A 22,503-nucleotide genomic window follows, 5' to 3' on the forward strand; every position below is an offset into this window, starting at 1 on the left:
AAAGCTCCCGTTAAGGATTGAGTGGAAATACTCAACTGGCAGTGAGGAGAGATGTGATGTGGAGTTAGGATCATCCCACGACGAGGGATGGAGACAATCTCCCTAAAGTTCCCTGCGACCGGTCAAATCAGGGCGTTATTGTTCTGCACGGCGTGGGAGCTGGAAGAATCACTGAAGATGCTAACTCGCTGGGGTATTGATGGAGCTTAGTGTGTGACAAAGTGGGAATCCAGCGGGTGGCTTTCCTTCACAATACTGCATGGTTCCTTCGTCAAATCGGTGAAAGTTTTGGCTTCTGTGTGTTTCTTCCTTCTTCTCAAGAGATAAAAATGTGAACTTTCGCATGGAAAAGCACATTTTAAAGATTTTTGTTCTTGTGTCTTGAGTGCGGTGTGAATGGAGAGAGAACCAAATGAATATAATACCCAGTTTGATGCTGTTGTTTGGCATTAGTTGCATTTCATCCGCATTTAATTATACAATTTTGCTTGTACTTGTTTCAGTGCCGTCCTCGGGTCGGCTTTCTAAACTTAGTTAATTTAGTTTAAGAGGATTCAACAGCGCGACCCTTTTAAAGTCGCATTTACATTACATGAGAAGGGAGTCAAAGAAAATGTCAAAATGAAAAGAAACCGGTGAGAAGAGGAAAACTTCCCAGAAAAAAAAAAAACTTCCCAAGTAGGGTAATAAAAGTGAAATCAAACGATTCTTCATTTTGCCGTGAAGCCTGTGAATCCCCTCTGATCCGGCGTTACAGGGATTCTGGGAACAAATCTCCCTTCATACCCCCTCGCCGTCTCTTCCTCGGTACCTCGCCGCAGAACGTCTCCCGGTGGGCGTGATTGGTCGGACGTCCCCGCGGCCCTCTCTCTCTCTCTCTTGCCTCTAATTGCTGTGGGGATCGCGGGGCGGCAGCGACGGAATGGACTCCAGAGATTGCGGTTCCGGCGCCCGCTTCCCAAACGGGCTTTTCTCTCTCGTGTGCGTCCGCTCGCCAAGCGCTCCCCCCCCCCCAAAAAAAAAAACTTGCCACCCTCGAAACCCCGGAATCGAACACAAGCGAGAGAGACGCTCATTTCCACCCTGTCGCTCCGTAGTAGAAACAGGTGGAAATAATTTATCCTCATTTTTCTTGACGTCTTTTAATATTCTGCTATTTATTTCATTCCTTTCCTCAGGCCTCATTTCCTTCTTCGTCCACTGGCCTGCTTTCCTTTCCTTAGGTTTCCCCTGGCTTCATACGTTTCTCCTTCCATTGGCTTCCTCTACTTTCCCACTACATTGGTATCGAGTTCTCTCCTTTCTGGCTTCCCCGTCTTTGCATTGGTTCCCTCCATTTGCTGTTGGCTTCCTTGCTCCTCTTTTCCTTTCAGCCGGCTTCCTTCACTCCTCTCCTAATCTCCTCCGAGCACTGGGAGCAGATAAGGCTTATTTAATGTTTGGAGTCTCTCTTCCCCCCCCTTCTGTCCTACTGGCACTAGAACATCTCCTACCAGGCCAAGGTGGATGAGGACAGCAGATACATAGCGGGGAGCTTTTTGTGTATTGAGGATTTGATCTCATCCTGATCTCAGACACAGAAACCCACACACACTCGTACTCAAGAGTCACATCCTCTTCCATCAGACGCTTTCACTGCATATTCAGCGCAGAGCTGATCAATAGTTGTGGAATTTGGGGGGAGCTTATAGCCTCAATCGATTCGTTTCGTGTTTTAATCAGATATGACCAAAGGCTGCATGCTTGTCATGAACAGTGGCTTTGCCGCGTGTGTCACAGGGGAGCAAGCGATGCGTTTTCATTCCTACAGGGGAAGATGATACCGTGTTATACGTTTAAAAGTATTCTAATGATGTGAAAAGGTGACTCGCATGTCAAAGTGTTTAGGCTCCACTCCAAATCTATGATTGTTTAGAATTATCACAATCGGATCAAAGTATTTCCAGCCGTGAATTGAGAAAGTTATTGTGTCCAGAAAAAAAATTAATAAAAAGTATGCTTTTTTTGAATTGCTGGAAAGTGGTTCAAAAAGTTGTGTTCGCCTCCAAGCGAAACACTGAAACGCAATGAGTTTTGATGCCGTTTTTGTTGCCTAAAAAGGTCCAATTAACGAGCTTGCTGCTCGTTGGAACACAACGTTGTATTTCTGCGTAACACAAACCAGACGTGAGGCGCTGAAGGACAGAATAGTGGAGGGAGCAGCGTCGGAATACACAAGGAAAAGGGCCAAATTGCCCCCGAGAAAGATAATTTTGCCCCGGATATCACTAGGAGAGGAGGGAAAAAACAATTTATCGTAGCCTTAATGATCCGGTCCAGCTCCCATCGCATGTTTTTGATGTTGCGTGTGCGGCAAGCGGCGAGTGAGCGGAGAGCAAATCCAGCGTCCGTCACCATCTCAGGTTCAAATGAAAAAATCCACACGCTCAACGATCGTCGAAAAATGGAAGATAAGTTTAGCTCGGGGTGGAGGAAGACGACAAGAGAACCAACCGCATTTTTGGCAAAGCACCAACAACGAACTACAACGAACGTTGTTGTCGACCAGCACGGCGAATCCTTCTGCTGCCTTTAGGGGAGCAAAAACATTAAGAAATATGCGTCCTTTCATCACCAGGCGACCAAGTAACACACCATCGCCTGGGGTGATTGATGACTAAGTATTCATTATTTTGAAAGGATTAAGTTAGCTAACGTTGGATAGCTCTGATTAGCTATTTAACGTTAGCTACCGGCTTGCTAGCTAGCTAACGTAGGACAGAGTGCAGAGATGTTTCCTCTCCTCATAAGTTGCTGCCGTCTTGCAGTTAACAGCGAATATTCTTTGGGTTAAATAAAATGAGTTGAGACTGCAGTTGACTGAGGGTTTTAAGGTTTTAGATGTTTTGTTTTTTGTTTTTCCAGAAGCATGGAGTCATTAGCTCAATAACAAGAGAGCCAACTGTGGAAGCTGCAAATCGGGCGCGGAAGACAGCGTTCTGAAGAACGGTCACGCTGTTTGACATTACTAAATACGAGAAGTTACAAAGAAATACAAAAAAATTGAATGAGTCGGATTTATGTTTTCAGTTTGATTTGGTTTAAAAAATCTAAAGAAAACACTTTAAATATCTAAACTGCGTCCTAATTGACAATTGCATATACAGAACACACAAATAAGTATATTTATTATTATAATATTGTGAATGTTATTTCACAAGTTTCAAAAGATTGCCCCTGGTTTTCAGTCAGTTGGGGGAAAAAATTGCCCCCTAAATAATATGTAAATTCTAAAATGTAATAAATCCTACCCTGAGAGGGAGCGAACGTTCCAGCTATTAATCTTCCACCCGCTCCGTCAGTGCAATTAACATCAGGTGTGCCAGGAGACACACCTGGATCTCATCTCCTCATCAAGCGGCGGGTGCAGAAAGGCGAGGAGGAGCAGTGTGGGCGTGCGCCCGTAGATCGCCAGGGTGGCGAATGCGCTGATGAGTTAAACCCACCGGTTCTGTTTTACCGCGTTGGTTCATTCAGCTCCTCACCGGATGCTCTTGACTGCTGTGCTGCCATTTTTTTTCCAGAATGCTCAGTGCAATCCGGTTACTGTAATCAAGAGAAGTCTGCAGTCACCTATAAACAGCTGCAAATGCTGCTGTGCTAAACGTAGAAAGACTGTGGAGCAATCCCTGTTCATTTAGATCTTCTCTTCTACCTCCATGTGAAAAGCACAAAAAAACGAAAACATTCCTTTAAACTTGGTTCGAATTTAGGAGATATTTGATGCAAGCGGGAAAAGAAACGTACTTGCTGATGCTACCCAAAGATATCCAAAGGATGTTGTTATCAGCTCTGAAAAACCTGCAACCCCACATTGACCCATAAAAGGTTTAAGACGCAGCTGCTCTGCTTATTGTGATTAGAGCAGTGCTTTAGTGATTTGGCAAGATGCTCTGGTGATAAACGAGTGATTATGTACATGATCCACTACAGCCTCCCCCATCACCTCCCCTCTCTCCCCCCCCAAAAGCCAAAATGTGGGATCTGCTTGTTGGGAGTCCTGTGACGGCGTGATTCAACGGGGGCTCTGCGGAGAAAGTCTTGCTTCGGGGAGGTGTACTTGGATGAGTATTTTAAAAAAAACACTAATCTCCCAATCACGAACACCCCCAGATAACCGTCTGCTTGGGCAGTGATCAGCGTGGAGATTATGGACGGGATCTGGATCTGATCGCTCCTGGTGATATCACGCGGGTGTCTGAAATAGATTGAGGGCGGGGGGGGGGGGGGGGTTGGTTCTGCTCCAAAACTGAAATGATCCAGTTTGTGAAAAATAAGATTATCTGAGAGAGTCAAAGTCCCACCGGAGTTCACTCTGAAGCCTCCACCGCGACGCCGCGGCTGCTCCACCTACAGGAAGTGACACGGCAGAAGTTTAGCAGAAAAGCGTGTAAAGCTCTTCTCGCTAAAACAAGGACTTTGACATCACAGCCATATTTCAGGATTTGGTTTTGGGCCACTGTGAAATAATTTCTATCTAAATAAGCACTATTTCTGCTCCGTATTTGTTGGTTTTGATGGTGTTGTGTTTTGGGTTCGCGACATCATCCGTCGCCGCACACAGCTTGAACTTCCTCCAGGAAGCGGTGCAAGCAGGAATTGAGAATTAAAACTGGTGGGAAAACGGAACGATTTAGTTTGGCGTATGCTATGATTTGTGCCGTAAAAGCTTTGCCTCAAGTGGGTAAATCAATTTCAGGTGTGTTTTCTTCTCCGCGTACGTGCTCGATTCTGTCATCTTTCAGCCACGAGGTCACGCCGCGCCGCGGCTCTGATCCGTGCTGTGGATACAGGCTCTTTTGTTCAGCCCGGGCCTCAGGTGAGCGGTAAGACGGGCCTTTCTCCTCCTGCTACTGGAGCGTGGCGCAACCGCGGCACAGACAAAACACCAGATCCAAAGCCGATCAACATCAAAGCCGCCGATTCCTTCGTCTTCCTCCCTGTTCTCTGCCATCGCTCCCTTCACAAAAAACCCCACCTTCGCCGGTCTCCCTCGTCCTCTCGGCGACCTGCTATCTCTGCTTTTGATCCGCCGATTATCCACGGCCGTGGCTGTTTAACCCCCCCGCATCCCTTCTTTCTCTTCGCCCATCCCCTCGTCTACTCACTGTGTGGGCTCAGCGGGAGGTCGTCCGCGGGTAACCCAGCGGAGCGGGCCCTCGCTTCTGCTGCACAAGGGAAGAAGAAGAAGAAAGTATAGACGAAAGGAAATGGGATGGGGGGGGTGGGAGGGGGTCTAACAACACCAGCCATCGCCGCCATCGTCCTCGTCATCAGAGCCTTAATCAAGCCGAGTTACATCTCAAAAAGCAGCGTCGAATTGTTTGCCGCTGGTAATAATGTGCACCTTCTGTCTAATTTGGCCATTATTCAGGCCTGTCAGACCGCAATTATTTAGAGCTTATCTCCCTCGCACACGAAATGACGCGTTTGTCACGCTTTGCCTCCACGCACAAAGACCCCCGCACACACAAACAGGGAGCTTTAGAAATTCCACTGATGCCTGCCCGTGATAGGACCTGGTGCCCCCCCCCATCCCCCCTTCCACCCTCCTTCATCATGACTGCATTGATTACCTTGGTTGCCTTATCATCAACACATTCAATCTCATCGGGAGAAGCCACACACGCGCACAACTCCATATTGTTTATGCGCAGATGGAGATTGCATTGTTGTTTATCCCCCCCCCGAGTTTGTTTATTCTATTGGCTGATTTGTGTTTAGTAATGTCCCCCCCCCCCCCCCCCCCCTCTGGACTTGGATGCATGCAATGGGAAATAAGAATAAATAAATAAAGAAACACAATCTCTCCATTCAGATTAGCCAGGAATAGGATGCGTGATATTGGGTGTCTGTGATCTTTTTGTGTGCTGTAATTTGATGCCACGCAAAGTGTTTGGCGGAACAAATGCACCAACGTTGTTAAATGATATCATAAATTAGTGATCGGGAGGAAGCGGCAGAGGGAGGTAGACGGAGATATGTGTGTATTAACTGCACTGATTGGGTTACAGTTGCCACAACAAGACCAACGCTCCGCTTTTTTTCGACAATCGACATCCCGATTTGGTTAGCGTCCTTTTGCAGAACAGACCGGCCATGTAACGCACAATAAAAGTTGGAGTAATGATGTTTTGGGCAATAAAGCCAACGGATGAGGCCGTTATTGAAGCATGTCCACGGGTTGCAAAACAGTTCTTATCGACTGGGAAGCGCTACGTTTTCAGAGGATGAGGAAATGAGGCGGTGAGCGAAAACCGGCCATCAGATAGCGCGCCTCCTTAATTCTCTCATCCCCTGTTAAATAATATCATTATCATTGCCTAATGACGACGGTGCAGCGGTGCTTATGGAATAAGCCGATTAGGACGGAGACAAACAGCACGGGGCCAGGAAGCACGGGGAGGCCATTTACCACTTCACACAGGACAGATGAGAGCGTCCTCACCCTCCTTTCCTTCTCTCCTTCCCTCCCCAACACACACACACACACTTCCATCTATTTCATTTCTCCTTTTTTTTTTTTTTTTACACCCAAGTCATCACGAAGTATTTGATTTCCTCTCCTCTGCCTCCTTCCCTCTCCCCCCCCACACCTCTCCTTTGTGCGGAGGTAATCGTAGATGCAAAGGGAAAGGGGGCCGCGGGGCTCTTATCGGCCCATAACATCTGTTGGCGTGTCAGGTGATGAGATGGAGCGCTCGCGGCCCGCCGGCGGCCTGGACGGCTCCTTTAATGCAGAGAGGGGAGTGTGCAAACAAACAGCGGCTGATAGGGTCTATGCTTGTCACAATCGCTCAGGACCGTGATCTATCTTCCCCCTGCCTTTTTCACTCTCTCTTACCCTCCCGCCTCTCCCCGCCCTCCCCCCCGTGTCTCCATCTTCCCCTCTCTGACTCGAGTGCCTGTGCTCTTCTTCCCTTTCCCCAAAGACTTCTCGCTCTTCTCGTGCACCTCCTGTTTCTTTACACTTTCTGTTTATCAACCGATCCACTCTCCTTATTACATTTCTATAATTCAGCCTCCGGTGTTTGCTCGGCGGTTATGAGTGCGAGCATGCAGCGCGGGTCTGCTTGTCGTAATGCGTAATGTGTGTTTTTTTTGTTTTTTTTCTTCCTGGGAGCCTGCAAACAGAGAGGAAAGGGAAGCGGCTGTCTGACAGCGAGATGCAGAAGATAAGATGGTCAGTGGGACTATCAGTGTACACTTGCACTGTTATCGGGAGGCATGCACGCTCAAAGAAAATGTTTTGTGCATCATCAACATGCTCGTTTCCACAATCATCAGCAGCATCGCCGGGAGCACCGTCACTATCGACATCGTATCCGCCGTCATCGCTGTCGTTGACAGTATTGGCATTGTGAGCAAGAAGAGCATCAGGATGATTATCATCATTATCATGGTCATTTTCCCTACTGTAGTTTTTCTGAAACGAGAGGGATTCTGTAGATTCAAACCTCCTCAGGATGGAACGATAGAGTCCTGAGCTTATTCCCACTCCTCTACACACTACAGCTGCTGGCAGATGTTGCTTAAGAGCTACATTTTAGGTTAAAGAATTCTTTGAAACTGACAAGGTAAAAATCAGATAAGTATAAAATTAGATGTTGATAAGTGCAGTAGTCAAAAGACTGAACGGTTTGGCAATTTGCTTCTCAGAAGGTTTGCTGTTAACCATTAGAAGAAAGTTTCAAATAAGATTGTTCTCACTAATACTGATAAGTTCATGAGATGTATTATATTGAACCATCCAGGTTTAATGGAGTAAGCTCATACAGATAGTTTCACATTGATTTCACACAAAAAATACAAAAGCCGTTGAACACGCGTCGTCTCCCTGTAAGACGTCTGGAGCTGAGAGACCGATAACATTGGTCATCTGTTTAACACACGCTACATGTTCATTATTGTAGTGTTCATATTATGCTTTGTTTCTGGTCCAATTTCTTTATTATGACCACTTTTCTCTGATAATTCATCTTATTATTAAATATATTTAATATCTCAGAGTCACTCATTTGAACCGATCTGCATCTTTTAAACAATTTTCTAAACTTCTCTTTTTCTAAGAGAAAGAAATACAGCACAAGAGCAGACCTTCACATGAAGAAGTTGAGCCATGGGACATGGACTCCGGCCTCCTGGGTCACATTCCATTCGGAATTCGGGAGCGAGAGCGGGATGCAGTAACCATGACAACAGCTCACGAAGCATCCCTTTTATGACTAAGACGAAAGCACACATGAACACAATGTTTCCTTCGCTCACAGGGAAGCTTCAACCACAATTGGTACACTGGGCCTCTGCGTATTTCAAACACTAAATGATAAGAAACCGAATCAAATTGGAAGTTCGACCCACTGCAGGCAGAAACCGTTTGCTCTCCATCGCGTCCCAAACGAAATAGGATTCCTTCCCCCGTGTCCAAGTGCTGCGCTGGGACGGCGTCGGCCCGCCGCTGCACTGTGCTGCTGCTTCTCAAGCTGCACAACTATAATGTCATTGTCAGATGGCTTGTGGCAGCAGGATCAATAGTTAGTAATTCCTTGGCTGGGGGGTATGAGAGTCCTCGCCACCCACCCCCCCACCTCCCCGAGCTAGAATGTCCTCTAATGGAGCGGGCCAGATCTAATCAGTGCAGTAATTGAAGTTTACTTTGAAGCTTTCAATCTAGGAGAATATTTAAAGACAAAGCCACTATGAAACACTATCTACTGTCCCAGGCCCGATGGATCTGGATCTAGTGGCCTCTTCAATAATAGATGAGAGTCTCAAACATACTTTTATCCCTCCATTCGTCACGTTTGTGCATTGGAGTTCAATTAAATCGGGATTCAAGGGTCTGACCGCCATGAGCTTTTGTCTTTTTGAAGGCCAACACTAAAGCCGCCATCGCAGTTTGCGTGACCCGGGAGTCGGTTTGGTTGGAGACGAGGCTTTAGGGCACATGAAATGCTCCGCGTTGGTGGCAGAGGTTACGGTGGGCGCCTTGACCCCAAAGGTCGTCATTTTATCGAACGCTAAACTGGACTCCTCAATGGACGGCCGCGGCGGCGGTTAGCGGGTCCGTCCCGACGGAGGCTCTCTGATTGATGGGCCCGAGCGCGGAGGGGCGGCGGGAGATGAAGAGAGGTCCGATAGCCGGCCGCTAGATACTCCCTGATTCACTGCGTGTCAGATGCTGATAACGGCGAGGCCGAGAAGGAAAGGCAGCGAGAGACCGAGAGAGAGGAAGTGAGTAGAGGAATGAGGGCCTAGTGAACGGAAGGGGGGAGAGGAGGGAGGAAGAGAAGCGTGGCGTATGGGATTGTGGCCGGTAGCTTATTTCATCACACTGACTAAAGGGGGGAGGGGGTGCGGGCGCCATCGCCCTCGACTTGACGCCGCCAGGCGGACAAACGTCCTCGCGGCGTGACCTTCCTCCTTCATCGGGCTCCCTTTCCTGACCGTCCATCGGTCTCTCTCGTCCAGGTGTCTCGGTGTCCCGGTCCTGCTTTTTGTTAATAACCGCGCCCGGTGCGGCGACATGACGGTTTCCTCCGTGGTCACGGTGCTGTCACTGTAATGTATGTCTTCCGATAGCACTCTGAGGGAAGGAGAAATGGAGTCCTCTCCCCTTCCTGCAGCTTCAGTGTATCAATAGCATCCCCCCCCCCTCCCCCCTCCTCCCCCGTTTTCTTCTTTCTCTCTCTCTCTTCTGTCGCAATCTATCCACTTTCCCATTTTTTTTTTTTGCTCTCAGAAGCCCTGACCTTATCTATCCATTTTATCTCCCCGCAGTTTTTTCGGCGCCATTTCTCCTCTTCTTCGCCTGTCGCTCATCCTGCTGTCACCAGGTTTTCTGTCGCCATGGGAGGAGGAGGGGGAGGGGGAGGGAGGGGGAGGGAGGTGGTTCTGGAAGGAAGCGAAACCCAAGTCAGGCGGTCACCGGTGACACCCGTGTGCACGGCGCGGTCTCGGGTCCTTTGGTTTTTGAAGCAGAGGAGCGTTTTCTTTTCGAGGGCGCGGCCCTTCCATCCCGCCGAGGTCTGGAGGGCGCGGGGGCGGCATTCCACGCAGGGCGCTCATACCTGAGCGCGTCGCGTGCTCATCGCCCACAGGCGCCACCGGGCCGTGGGTTTTTTTTCCCTCCGAACTTCCTCATACCCCACGTGATCGCGTGCGCAGGTCAGAACCGGTTATGAGGCCCCGGCTGGTTTTAAGAAATACGTTTCTGTATTTTGTCTCATGTCTTTAATTACCCTGATGTCTACATGTACAGTTCTTGGTTCAAACACTAGATGCTGCTGCCATTTTGATCTGATCACTGATTATAAATAAAAACATCTACCACAAAGAGACAGATAGCATTTGAAATATCAAGTCAAGGGACAAGAAAGTTTGTGTGATTTAAGATATGATCAAACTTTGTACAGTGGCCTCCACACTCATCTAGAAGCACATATTTCGTACTATTGTTTCTTATATTTTCACATCCCTCCTCGCTTAAACCCGTTTTCATTCCAATTTAAGATACTTTTATTTCTGGATTCATGCTGAACACAAGAGACGAACGTTCGATTTAAAACCAGAAAGACTAAAAATGCCGGATTATTTGATGAAGCCATAAAGGACTGAGCCACCATTCATTTCACCACCAACACTTCAGTGTCTCTGAGTTTTTAGATAGAAGATGAAAGAAGTGAGATAAAAAAACGCTTCCATAAGCAGAACTGTTAAACCGCCAAAGAGACAAACAATGAATAAAACATGTAGAACTCAAACCTTTTATGGCGTATTATACACTATGTCACATTGACCCTGATCGCAGCAGTAAATACAGAAATGTATCACTACGGAACACTTCATACTGACATCGATGGTTAAAGCTGAAGCCTTCGGGTCTCTGCAGAAGGAACATTAGTCCAAAGGACAAATTGCAAATGGAGATATTTCCCAGGTTGGTTCGCCTAAAGAGGATTCCATTCTGGAGATAATTGAACGAGTAAAACTCACAGATGTGGAGAAAATGTGCACAAGATTTTCTCTTTATTTGAGCCTGTTATCAGCAGGGGGAAGAAAGCAGCTCCGTACTGGAGATTCTGTTGAAATCACATCTAATGACCAACCAGCCCAGATTATCATTTAATGTTTATCATTCAAGAGCCATTGTGCGGGGGCTTAACGCCTGCATCGACTTAAATATGATACCAAATTTTGCCTTCTTAAAGATTCTTCTTTGGTGATCATTATGTGGATTGAGTTTCACACGGGGGGATTTCAGGATGTGCATTCAACTCCGGCTTTAAACCTCTTAATATCCTCACCACTTAAAGTGTCCACTGGTGAATAGATCGGTTTTGCCAATATACTGGGATTGTGTTTGTATGCTGGATGGGATTTTTATGAATATGATCCAGCCGCTTTTAACTTTATTGTATTATTGATCGGTTCTATGCTGGCTGTCAATGGGAGACCTTTAACTCTACATTTCGGGTAAAACTAACATGTTTTTGTATTGAATTTTTTGATGATTGGGCCCAGATATCTAAAACCCTTTAATACATTAAACTAGTTTTTGACCAACCATTCTCCAAATAACCGCTAACCGCAAACACTACATCGTAAACCATCTATTTACGTTAATATTTGTAATTGTTCCGAATTTGAATGTGGAAAAAAAATCAGACTTATATGTTTGCAACTGACTCCCTCTATCCGTAAAACGTTGGTACCGGCTTTCAAAAGGTTCTTTGGACTGAATCCTGCCAACAACATGCTGAACCCCCAGTGGTGAGCTCCCAGTGCTCCCAGTGGCAGGTGAGTTTCCGTCTGGGACACGGTGGTCTGCAGTGAGGGGGACCAGGAGGATGTGCTGTGGGCTCGGCATCGATCGGGTGGGGGGGCAGACGGAGGTCTGACTCTCAGCCCGGTGTTGTGTTGGGCTGCCTTAATTGATGTAATGAATGTGATTAGGTGCTATCTGAGGGATCGCAGTGGCTGGCCTGCTGCCCTTCTCCCTTATCTCCCAGTGCTTCCTGGGCCCTGCACAGCCGACCAATAATGCGTCAGAATTGAGGGCTGACGGGCTTGAAGATGGAGGGTGAGAAGACTCTCATCCAAACACACAGTCGCATACATCAGCACAAGCAGCTAGTACGTGTTGCTCGCCAATAAAAGGTGGAGATACGCATTATCTACATCCGTTTTTGGTGGATCAACTGTTTTCTTTTTCTGTTGTTACTAATTTACAGCTACTTACCCGTACCCATCACACCCGGGTGTCTTGTAATAGAAGACATTTTTTCAAGGGTGAACTGAGATGAAGTGGAGTTTTTGGCAGAGCAACACTGGCATCGTGTGGAGGAACAGAGGAGTCACCGACGAGGCCTCTTGTCCCAGGAAGACGCCCTTTGGGGTGGGGGCGATCTTTAAGGAGCCAGTCTGGAACGCCTCGTCCACATGTAAATAAAGAGATGCACCAGATGTGATGCATCATTTAACTTCCTGTTGAAAGGGTTCTTCATTGGCTACCAAGGTCCATTACACATCTGGCATTCAATGGATACATGACAGTAAAACACTCATTTTAAATGTGTATAATACTGCAGACTTGGAGGCGTTTTCTGAAGCATTATAGGACATTTATTTCCCTCTCAAAGCAATTTGTACGCCGCAGCTCGCCAAGATTCACAGATGCCAAACACAACACGACGTCTTTTGATTTTGAAGAATCTATTTTAAAAAAAAAAACACAAGACTATGGAGCAGCAAGGAATAAAAATAAAAGGTCAACGTTGGCCTGTATATGAAAATGTAGAAATTGACCAGACGTGTGAAGGAAAGGTCTGTCTGTCAGTTATTGTGTGGAACTTTGTACAATCGTATGACCTTCAATATGGAGATGGATAGAATAAATAGATGGATGGATAATTCAGATCTGTATCTGTATTCTCTGTCGCGCTGCAGCCCTGGAGGCCTCATTAATAAAAATGGCTTCATTTAAACTTCATTTTTAATTCCTTCTTGAAATACATTTCTAATCATGAGGGGACACCTGGTGGCTACAGTTACACTCCTTCATCAATTAATTATTCATCCATCATAAATCTGTTCCTCAAACCATTTTCATCCTACAAAGATTGAGGATTCAATCCATTGCTGATTCAGCTGTTATCCGTCCTGCTCGTCGCTGGAGGGATAAGTCCTGTAACTCTCAGCCAGGCTTTAACTAAAGATGCTTTTTACATATTGAAACGAATCGGTTTCATTGTTAGTTTTTTCATCACTTATTGCATTGTTTTTAAAGGGATCAGCATGTAGGATTTGGCGGTCTCTAGTGGTGAAGATTAAGTGGAAAAATGTTGCAAAAACAAAGTAAAAAAACATTCTTTAGTCAAAAAATCTTGAGCCAAAAAATGTTTTGAAAAAAAAGTTAAAATATGCCAGTCTTGGAGAAAAAATATTTTCAAAAAAGTATAAAAATGATGTTTTGTAAAAGTCCAAATATATTATAGGTCAAAAAATCATGGAAAAAATATCCGGTCAGAATCTATTTTTAATTATTTTTGAAATACTAGGTCAAAAATGTCAAAGATGAAACTGTAAAAATAATATAAGTTGAAAAAAGACTTTTTAGACCAAATAATTTGTTTTCAAATATTTAGTGAAATATTTAAAAAAAAAGTCAAAATGAAAAAGTGAAAAGATATCAGGTTAAAATATGTATTGAAAAGGAAATTAAAACATGACGTCACATTTTTGAAAAAGAAAAGTCCAAATGTGTTGGATCAAAAAAGTCAAAGGAATATTAGGTCAAATCTTTTGAAATATGTTCAAAAATGGTCAAAAAATGTCATGGGGGAAAAAAGAAAAAAATGGATGTCTAAAAAGGATTTTGAAGAAATGGCAAAACGTGATAGGTCGAACAATGTCATGGCAAGGCAGGCTGGTCAATGCCAGCTGGCATTGGGCAGGAGGCGACGTAAATCCTCCTGGGTGTGACTGGTCGCTGGCAGTCAATCATCCACTTTCCCATCAATACAACTAGGGGAAATTTAGAGTCAGCGATCAACCGATCCTGCAGAGGTACACGGCTCTTCTTGTCCCGTCACTCTGTGAAGCACCTTCAGCTGCATTAACCGGTCAGAAAGGTGCTATGCAAATGAAGTCTGATTGACTGACAGGTGTGAGTCTCATTGATTAAGTCTCACCGCGCTGGTTTCATTACGAGCTGTTTTTGCACTTTTGTGTTTGTTCTGTTGCGTCTTTGACCAAACCAAAAAAGTACATCGCCTATGCACATTGTATTTGTACTCCAGCATGGACTCCTCTATTTTAGGAGCTAAAGAATCCAGAATGCAGAAGGCAGCGTCTACACAGCCTCCCATTGCTCTTCTACCACCTCCATCATACAAAGGTACATAGGTGTGTCCTACAGAGGGCAGTGTGACACAACAAATACACTGCAACCCGTCTGGACGTGTGCGTCAACCTTCAATGGAAACACGTCTTTATGTGAAAAACAGCTCACCGCATGAAACCATATGAATACGCGGTATAGATGTGCACAAACTGCATTCTCTGAGTCTGGTGTATTTTTCGATCGAAACAGGCAGTTACAGCGATGCCAGTAATTACAGCTTTTGTGCAAATTGATCATAACCCCCCCCCCCCCCCTCTCTTTTAGTGAGCTGATGATATAAATGCTGCAGAGGAGCTTTCATTTGATCAGAGGCCACTGTCAATCACTGGGATAATATGTGCTGTGAAAATCAGTGTACTGGTGAAGGTCAGTGTGTCTTCCAGAACTCAATAAGCTTTCAAGACCCTTCTCTGTGCTGAAGACTTCCTGCGCTCACACAAATGGAACAGAGTTTGAGTTTTATAAAGCAAAAACGGCTCATTTCCGTCAGTAAACGGATAAAACGGTTATAATTGTGAAATTGAAAAGTTGAAATTACAAGAAAATGTGATACAAGTTAGATAGTAAATTGAAATTTCTGATTATAATTCATTGGTGGAAATGGGCTTCCATATCAAAATGTTATAGCAGCAATGGAAATAACTTACAATAAAAGTCAAATTACTTATTTTATTTCATTTCAGCCAATGTGACAGTCATGTGTCATGCACGACACTACTACTGCCTCAGGATAACATATATTTTAATGTAATATCTTATGGCATTACATTTCATGATGCTTTGTACATTTCTTCCACTAGAGTCGGACTCGTCATTCAGACTCACGCTGTGCATAATTACAAGTGTCCAATATACGAAACGTAACCCGGCTTCTACTGCTCACTAAACTGGTTCTGGGAGTTCCTCACCTGTCCACTAGCGGCCGCTGTTGAATATGTAGAAGACTGCTCAGTCAGGCCTTCTCCCCTGAACCGCTCCGCCGGCCCTCTTCACTTTGACCTCTTAGCTGTACTTAGAGGTACAAACACAGTTTTTCTTAAAACATGATTTAAACTGTACTTATGTATCCTCAAACAAGCTGATGTGGTGTTTAATATTGGGGCAATTCACATAGTTAGCTTTAGAGTTAATCCGCTTTTTAAAGCCCATCATCGGGGCTCACAGCATCTCGATGTACCTCCACCAGCTGGCATTCATGTTTAAGTAGCTTTAGCTGATAGAATGATTTCTTCTACATCAGAGAAGAGCAGTATGCCGTCCGATTTACTGTACTAAGCTAAGTCTGTTTTGTGAAAGGTGTGTGTGGGGGGGGGGGGGGGGTGCTATTCTTGGCTAATGGCGAGATAAACTAATCCACAAAAGCAGGCGGCTATAAAAGAGGGACGTCTGTCTGCAGGAAGTCTGGAGGCTTTCATCTACCTCTGCACGAGGGCTCCTTCACTGTAGAGATTTTTCTCCAGAGGTTTCACCTTTCATTCAAACGATTGTCGAGACAATTTTGAACGGCTGAGTTTGGTGTCAGTAAGTGCAAGAAATATATTTTCACAAGGCCGTCTGCGAATTTCATTTGCATAATTCACGACCTGCGATGATCTGTAATGGTAATAGAACCACTGTCGGGACCTTGAGGGCAGCCATCTTCTCCTCCCGTGCCTCTGCCCCCACTCGTCCACAACGTTCCTCAGCTGAATCCCAGAGGCAGACGCCGCTGTGCAACGCGCGTTTGTTCCGCCGCGCGTAATGCAGACGCCTCTCCGCCCGACGTCACGCTCATCGATTGCAGAAGCCAGACGGACTTTAAATGGACGCAGAGAAAGACTTCCTCCTGGTCAGGGGCTCGCGGGCGGGATGAGGCCCAAAAGGCAAGACTCCACAGGGGGGCGGGGGGGGAAAGCAGATGGTCGCTGGAGCGTGAACTGTTTGATGGACACCTAGACGAGCCTCCGTGCAGGAATAACAAGCCCGCGGAGCGCCGCCTCCCCCCCTCCCCTCTCCAGTTCCCCTTTGGCCCTCGGCCGGGGGGGTGGAGTGGGGGGGGGGGGGGGGGTTCTGCCGCCAGGGGCCCCCTCGTTGCCTGAAATCCACGGTAATAACGGCCGCATTGATCTCCGCGCGCCTGCGATGGCCAATTACAGCTTCCATAGCATCTAATGAGCAGCAATCGCTCCGGTGGCAATTACCGGAGCTGTATGGTGCCCCGGAAACCGAGCTGGGGAGAGCTGCGAGCACGGGGGAGTGCAAGGGAGACAAACAGAGAGCCGCGTTGTGGCTGCTCGCACACATGAGCACGTGTTGGCGATTCAAATGCACATTCCAATTAGTTTGACAGAAGGTTTATAGGTTGTAAAGAAGCTGTAGGCTCTATGAGCAGAGCTGTGAAGCATTGGAGGCTCCGTGGTTATATGTTGAGGGATTATGCTGCAGTTTAATGACCTGAGATGGATCTTTTCCTTTTATTTTTGTTCATATATACATTTTATATACACGTGTGTGTGTGTGTGTATACATATAAACAATATGCAGCATAGGTGACGTGGCTTCTGCGGGTGCTCACTTGATTAGTAACGTACTAGTCGGGATTAAACGCTACGCCGGCTTTTCTGACCTCCGATCACGTGTGCAGCAGAAATGACGAGCAGGAGTCAAAGTACAGGCGGCATGTTGGGAGGAAGTTCTACTTCCGTGAAGGCAGCCGCAGTGTGAGCAGGTAAAGGCTCAGTATGTGTGTCTCTGCTCACATCTGGACCTTTTAAGTGTGAAGCAAACCGCTGCCGCATCTTATGAAAAGCTCCACTTAAACGTCCGTCTTGGTGCTTTTTAGGGTTAGGGTTAGTTTTTACGCTCGGTCATGTGAAGGAACGGAGTGGTGGTCTGGTCTTCTGGTGTTAATACTTGAAGGGCGGCCGCGTGGCGTCTCCTCAGCGCTCCGCAAAGCCGATGTTGGTCGTGTTGGAACCATTCTGGAGGCTTTTCTTGATGTTTTCATGCGACTGACGGAGGAGCGAAATGCTCCCCGTCCTTCCCGTCTCGTTCCCTATTTCGCCGACTCCTTTTGTGATCTTTCTTCGATGTTTTTCGGATATCTAACTTTCAGCAGAACTATTCCTTTTACCTTGCCTGCACTTGGCGAATACAGGCCGAGGGTGTGCAGCATTCATTAGACTGCCCCCCCCCCTCCCCCCTCCTCCCCTCACACGCATGAGCATTGTTAGCGAGGAGGGAACGAGGGGTGGAGAGGTTACGAGATAATCAACGCTCCCTCTCCTCCGTAAACCCACACAATAAAGGCTTGACATCAATATGCCAGTGCAGTCATCACCACAATAGCGCCCGTGGGGGGGGGGGGGGGGAGGGGGGGGGGGGGGGGGGGGAGGGCCCCCGCAGTACATCCGCGCTGATTAAACCGCCACGCGCGTGCGTGCGTGCGTGTTCTCTGACATATAGCCCAGATAGTTTTCCTACTTTTTAATTAGCAGAAAAGACTTTGCATCTGCCCCCCCCCCCCCCCTTTCTTTTTAGGCGCGTGATCAGGTGATCCTGCGCGAGGAGTAGACGCGCTCCGCCAGGTGAGTTTGTCCGCTGTGACGGGACGTGCCGGAGCGCGTTACGCCGCTGCAGTTATGACAGGTTACGAAAATGTGTTTATTTGTAAAGACTTTCCTCTGTGAGCGACACGCGCGGCGGTTAAGACTCGTTTTTTTAGTTTGCCACCGTTTCCTGAAAACGATCCACGACGCCGCGCGGAGGGAGAATATCCGTGGAGGAGAGAGCGACCCCCCCCCCCCCCCGTCGTTCTCCCTTTTTTTGACTCCTCCATTCATCCAGAGCTCGACGGCACCGGCGGCGTCCTCGCCAACTTTGGAGCGAGCTGCAAACGCACGAAACGAGTTTGTTTCCTAGTAACAGCTGAGATGTAAAAATACATCCCCCCTCGCCTCCGCCAATCGCGTGTCTCCGCCGCGCACACGCGTCGTCGGCCCCGTGTGACGGACGTGGGCTGGAAAGCACGTCGCGCGGCCCGCGTGGAGCCTGATGGGAGCGATATTATGGGATGTCTCGCTCAGTGGAAAGACGCCTCGTGGTGTAAATGACGGCACCAAAACAACAGCGGCATTATTCCCCATTCAGTCTCTCACCGTCGACCTTCCGCGCCTTTGGACCGCGGCAGGTATTTGAGGACCGATTTCACTGGATGCACCTGTAATGAAGTGTTTGCTATTTGACACGCGCGCACGCACCTGCGCGCGGCGCGGCGGAGTCGCCTCCCGCCTGCAGGTGGCAGCAGCACGCCGCTCCATCACGCGGCGGCGGCACGGAGGCCGATGGAGGTGCGCAGCGGAGAGACGGGACGGTTGGAGCTCGCTCCTCCTTTTCCATCCTCTCCTCTTTACTTTAGGGGGGAGAGAAAAAAGCATCGGACTCTGAACGATAAAAAGGGGGGAAAAAAGAGCCTCACGCGGTGGAAGTTTGACGTCTCTCACACGTAGTTGAACCCGATCGACGTGGCACGTTTTCTCCTTTTGGTTCGTCCCCTCACACCTGACACACCTGGGCCGGCCGGTTAGATTAGGTCGATTCTTCTCAGCCGGCGTTTGACGCTTTGTCAACGAGTCATTTTCATGGTTGGGATTTTGGAAACGTCCAATTCAACCTTTGCAACTGTGTATCTCATGCAAATGTAACATTTATTCATTCCTTCATTTTAGATTTAAAGTAACAACAGCAAATATGTCGGTGAATATTCTGAATATTTCGTTAGTCGTGCAGCTTTAAAGCGATAAAAAAAAGGGTTCTTTAATGTGAGCATTTTTTTATGTGATTTAAAAAAGGTCATTTAAAATACAGAGAAACGTGTCACTGAGGCCATCAGCCTTTAGCATCTTTTTCTGGAAATGTTCCACAAAGTGATGTATTTTGAAGCACGAGTCGGAGCTCGAGAACTCAGCATCATCGAAAGGTTGAATTTAATCTGTAAGAATACAATCCATCACTGATCGCCCCCCCCCCCCCTTCCTCTGCTGGTTGGACTGGTTTTCATTGTGTTTGGTAATCTGGTGACAAGTTTGGAGCCCTGAACTCTGGACACTGTGGGAATGAAGCAGCGAGCAGGAGGGAGAACCACCTATGAACTTAATTACCCCATGAATAATTAATGTTTGATTGCCGTGTTCCCCCCAGGCTGTCAACACAAGATAATTTATCCTAAGATTATAATTTATCACTAATTACTTTGGTAACCGCTTTATGATTAGAATAATTTGCTTGTTAAACGCACACGTTTTATTAAGCTGCAAACTTTTCGGCGGAGTGCGACTCGATTTAGCGTCTGAGGGAGCGTCGTCGAACGTGCGGGATTAAAAATAGTTGTTTGCGCTTCCTGTAATGCGGTTAAACAAAGCAGGTGATTATTCTAATGCAGGAGATGCGTATGACCGGGGGGGGGGGGGGGCTGTTTACTCCTCCGAGCCGAGACGCACATCAACAATCAGCTTCACGGGAAAAAGGCTTAAGATCCCCAAAACACAGCCTTGAAAATGCAACAGATTGAATCCGGCCCTCGAAAAGCTTCCGGGGAAAAACTGTTTGCTGGAATATTATTTCCGTCCATTTCGCTTCAAAGACCACTTGAATTTACACAAAGATGCATAACCCGGTGCGAGGAGCTCTGAGCTGTGCACGAACGGAGCTTTCAGCTTCTCTCCTCCGCTAAGACGAAGAGTTGTGCTCGAGGCCGATCATCATTGTAACCAACGGGTCATTGAACCCTGCGGGAAGATCTCCGGTGAGCCGGCGGCGTCTGCTGGGAGTCGTCGGGAGAAGCCGCTTCGCTCTGTTGTTTCTGTTCCGTATCCACTAATTCACCAGTCGTTTTGTTCTCTTTCCATTGATGCGCTGCTTCCGGTTCTAGAAAAGAGCTTTTACGGATTTAAATTCGTGTTCTATCGACGCAGTGACGCAGCCGTCCGTCTTTAGACGCTGCTTTTCTTACTGTGCTCGGAGATAAAGGGGCCGCTGTGGCGCCGCCTAGTGGTTAAGCGTCTCCCGTGTGCTTTGTGCAGAACTACGTCGCACATTTCTGTATGAGCGGATTCTTCTTCACGTGACGTCATCACGTTTTTTGCGTATAACACATTTGGAATATGAAGGCGTGTCATCCCCAGTAGCCCCGCCCTAAAGCATCCCCTGCTCCGCGGGCTTGTTTTGTAATATCTTAGCAGTTAAATCAGCTGGTATTCTGTGCACGTCACTCCATCTTTCCTTTCCAGCCTCGTGCACTGACACGAGTGAAGAACGCCTGTTGTGGATGAGGAGCGTGCACGTGACCTCAGAGCCCAAAATGAGCGCGCGCACACACTGTGCTTTGGCATTTGCGGCGAGCAGAGGAGGCGAGTGGGCCGCTGGAAGCCGTGTGTGTTCCTCGTGCTGCTGTCCAATCAATGGGGGGGGGAGGGCAGTATAACACTCCTGTAACACTCTGTGTGCACGCGTCACTAAACTCAACACACACACCTTTTGTGTCCCTTCGGATGTGTGTGTTTATCGGTGCAGCTGTAAGGGGCTCTTATCGTTGGGGGGGGGGCAGATATCCGCTGGACGTGGTCCTCCTCTTGACACCGGGCCTCAGGCGGGAGGCGGCCCGCATTAAAGGGCCTGGCAGCCGTGTTGAAAGCGTCAGGCGGCCAATCAGGAGATCGATGGCAGCCGTGACTCGCCCAATGACCCTCGCTGTTATCTCCCCCCCCCCTCACCCCCCCCCCCCGGCCTCTTCTCTTTGCTCCTTTTTTTTTGTTTGCTTTTCACAGCCTCTACCACTTCTTCACTTCATCAATCGGCAAAAAACTTTCCTGTCTCTCTCTTCAGCCCCCCCCCCCCCTCCCTCCCCCTCGTCTCCCTCCCTCCCCTTCCTCCTCTTACCGGCAGTCTGGTTTCTCTGGTCTAATGAACCCGGGGGGGGTCTCAGGGCAGCCGCTGGGTTGATTAGGATCCTCATTAAAGAGAGGGCCAGACCAGCCCCCCACCACCCACCCCCCCTCTGTCCATCCCTCCCCTGCCTCCCCCTTCCACCTCCCTCCCCCCTGCCCTGTCACGCAGAGTGGCGTTTTTAATTACTGCTGCTCATCATAAGAGGAAGGACCCGCTACACGCGTGTGTGTGTGTGTGTGCGTGTGTGTGCATGTGCGTGTGTGTGTGTGCGTGTTCCCTCACTGATCTATAGTAATGAACTCAGCGTGTGGTGTAAACTCCATGGGAAGGCTCGTCATGAAAACTGGCCGACTAGTTGGCATTTCTCACACGGCGAATACACACAAACACGCTTTAATGTCGCTCGTAGAGCCGCTTTTATGCTTCCAGACGGCAGTAATGAGCGGGAAAATAACTTGTTTAGAAGAAGAAGAAGAAGAAGGGACAAACATGCAGAGGGAAGAAGAAAGAGGGGGGACTCCAGAGCGGCAAAATAAACGAGGTTGTTTAATGAAGTTTAAAGGCTGAGGACGGAGACGCAGGAGGAATAGAAGGACGGAGCAGAGGAGGGAAGAGACTTTGTGCTCGCTGACGGGATCCGATCCGATCAGCGCCGCTCCAGAGGACGCTCGAGAGCCAAAAAGCAAATCTGATTATGTCGCCTGAGAAGACTAATCTCTCTCGAATCTGTCTTCCTGTAATTCCAAAGACAATACTATAATCCGTGTGTGTGTGTGTGTGTGTGTGTGTGTGCTGCTAACTGGGGTCGCACACTTGGATCGACTCACACTTCAGTTTCCCTGTGTGTGTGTGTGTATATATATATATATATATATATATATATATATATATATGTGTGTGATACGGTACAGCAAACATTTGAGTAGGTTCTCCTCTGTAACACTTGCTAGACATGCGCACACACACACACACACACACACACACACACACACACACACACACAGTCTGTCACAATGCATTAGGCATCAGAACTGTTCAGTGAGTAATCGGTTGAGGAGCATGCGCACACACACACACACACACACTGTTCTGCTCACTGGCACACCGGTCCACTAATTAGATTCCATTAAAGGTGG

The sequence above is a fragment of the Gasterosteus aculeatus genome, chromosome 4, assembly GCF_964276395.1.
Source record: "Gasterosteus aculeatus chromosome 4, fGasAcu3.hap1.1, whole genome shotgun sequence".
Classification (NCBI taxonomy): Eukaryota; Metazoa; Chordata; class Actinopteri; order Perciformes; family Gasterosteidae; genus Gasterosteus; species Gasterosteus aculeatus.